Here is a 2,859-nt window from a genome sequence, read left to right as displayed (position 1 = left end):
GGGCTCCGCAGGCGCTTTGGGCGGCGGTGCCCCGAGTCGTCGGGGTGCGGAGGAGAGCCTGCAGGGTTTCCAAAGCCCCTTCCCGCAGAGTAAACACTTCGCGCTCAGAGCTGCCCGCAGCGGGGTCCCGCAGCAGACACACTCGGGCATAAACAGTTTGCATAACGCTTCCTCGGCCGCGTGGAAGCCGAGTGCCAAATTTCTTTTTTTAAAAGAAGAAAAAAACTCTGATGGGAAACAAACATTTCATCAGGCACAAGATATAAACGAAACATCACAAGGCATGTGTTGCTAAAATGCTTAAGCAGGAAGCATATGATTTTCCATGGATGTTTTCCCAGGTGAGTCATGGTACTTGCTGCATGCTCTTACTCATTACTGAAGATCCTAGTCCGGTGGCATGTACAGTAGATAGAATGGGAAGATTTAGTTGGGCAGATGCATTAAGTGCAATAGGGAAAAGCACCTTTTCCAGTGCTGTGGCAGACCAGTTGTGAACTTGTGACTGCCAGCGTAGAAATCTCTATGCTCTCAGTTTGTCCTTTTACTGAATCCCTGTGGCAGCCAGCGTTACACTAGAAAGCTGTCACTTTTCATAACACGAAGTGCTCTGCATCGGTCATGCAATTCTTTTCCAATTCAAGTGAAAACAAACACCCTTTCAAAGGGGGTTTCCTCTCCCCCCTTTCTGCCCCTGGGACCCATGTCTATGTGCCAGCAGCATTTCTCAAGCCCTGCTGAAGCCAAGGTCCCTTGCCCCAGATCTCATCTCGGGTGAGGAAGGGACCCTCAATGCCTGGCCCGAAGACAACTGCAGTCAGTGACCCTGCATGACCAGGGCTGGAGCATACCCCGAGCTGGGAGCAATCAAATACTCTCAGCTCCCGGCGTCTGACGTGGGATTTTGTAGCCAACCCCTCCCAGCTGGGCTCAGGCAGAGCCTTGTCCCTGCCCTGGGGCCATCTATGACAGCCCTACCACCAACTGCAGTCACGGAGAAACCTCCCATTGACCAGGTCCTCCTCCACTGCATTCCTGGAGGCAGCAGTCTGGTGTGCAAAAAACAAACGGACCTGATGAACACAACAGTAATCTCAACCTGTCTGATGGGGCTGACTGAGCCCTGCTCTTCCTACCACTTCCCAAATCTGCTTTGCAATCCCACAACTGAGGGAACCGCAGTAAATGTTCATCTATTTGTGTAGTGGCCAACTGCTCTGTGTTACACGTAAGCCAAAGAATCCAGGAAAGCGGCCAAAGACATAAATTAGGCCAGCTACTGGCTGGCCTAACTGATAATATGATAATAGCACTTAACTTACCTACCCCTCAGGAGAGCTACGTGGGTTAGTTAATGTTTATACAACGCTTTGAAAAGGATGTTCAGGAGTTGTAGGTGATATTGCATTGACCTTACAGTTCTATTTGTGTACTTCTCTGGAGCAAACGTATTCTGCACAGTTACTGTAGGTCATCTCCAGCACAGCTTTACCAGCACACTGTAGGAAGCTAACTTGACCGAGCATTTCTTATTCACCAAAAATTTCCCAGGGCTGCTCACCCAGTGAAATCCAGAGACTGGCTTCAGAAGTGCCTTGTACTGGGTGCACAGCAAGCAGTGCTCCACAGCATTTCTGAGGAAATGCTATAGAAAACCCATATAGAACTTTTGTGGTAAAAATGGGTTTTATCCAGAGTGCTTCTTGAAGAGTGGGAGAAATGGGGGATGCTGTCAGGCTTAGAAGGCTTAGCACTGCTAGTGCATAACATAGCTTAATTGCAGCTATGACACTGTAGGCAAAAGCTGAATAAACCCTAGATAAAGGATTTATTGGATGCTAAACTGAAATGACCTTCAGATATAACAAAAATGCCAAGAAGAAGACATTAATTGGTGCACAAAGCTGACTGTGTATGACTGGCCTGGTGATAAAGAAGACATTATACACCTCGGATGCTTTGACCTCCATGCATCCAAGTCAACAGAGATTTTTTTAATATTAAACAATTCCCCAAATACCGCTTTGACCTACTCTGAAATTTATTAATAAAAAGTTGGAGAGCCCCTAATCAAGCCTTGCTGCACTAAGAGTTACATTGATTATATGTGAGAGTTACATGGTTTCATAGTAAAGGCCATGGTGATTTTATTTTTCTTTGACTCTATAACTGTGGATTTTAAAATTGACAGGACTTCCAGAAAAGCTTGAAGAAAAACCACAGAGCCTCAGCTGTGTGGCAGCTTGCCAGCATAATTTCAACCAAAACTTTTTTTTCTTCCATTTACGCTCACCAGCAACAGCCTTTCCAAACTTAAGCCATGCTACAATTAAACACTGGTGTCAGCAGCAGTTTCTGATGGTGGGAAAATTTGGGGTGGGAATGAAGTGGTGGGAAAGAGGGTGAAGACCTGAGGTCCTTGCAGGCAGGTGATATTCCTGTGGGCTCTCACACCCCGACCCCTGATGTGCTGCACGGTGGGCTGCGTTGCAGCAGTGCTGGCAGTCTCCTGGCCTGGTGGCAGCATGCTGCCTTGGCGGCACGTTGCCTTTCCTCTGCTTTTCTCCACTTCCCCAGGGCCACCTGGATCCCTTTGCAGGCCTCGGGGCAAGGGTGGCCTGGCCCTGAAGCCTCAGCCCTGCTCTGGTGCCCGGGGCCGGGCGGGCAGGGCGTACTCATCTCTTGCCCTGTCTGCTGCCTGCTCTGCCTCTCTTGATAGGCAGGGGTCTACCCAAGTGCTGCGAAACTCTGAAAGGTTTTGGGGTGGCTTTTACAGACGCACTGAACTCCACAGAGCGGAGAGCTGAGCAGCAGTGCCACACTGTCCCACAGCCCCTCCAGGGCTCGGTGGGTACCGGC

At 49.3% G+C, this 2,859-nt stretch overlaps 1 protein-coding gene across 1 annotated transcript in view; it reads left to right on the top strand.

Moving 5' to 3' along the window:
* Positions 1-2,859, top strand: part of NTN4 (netrin 4) — a 71,743-nt gene that overhangs the window by 24,882 nt on the left and 44,002 nt on the right.

This window comes from Geospiza fortis, unplaced genomic scaffold (genome assembly GCF_000277835.1).
Source record: "Geospiza fortis unplaced genomic scaffold, GeoFor_1.0 scaffold186, whole genome shotgun sequence".
NCBI classification, from domain to species: domain Eukaryota; kingdom Metazoa; phylum Chordata; class Aves; order Passeriformes; family Thraupidae; genus Geospiza; species Geospiza fortis.
This window is presented reverse-complemented; position numbering and strand designations above follow the sequence as displayed.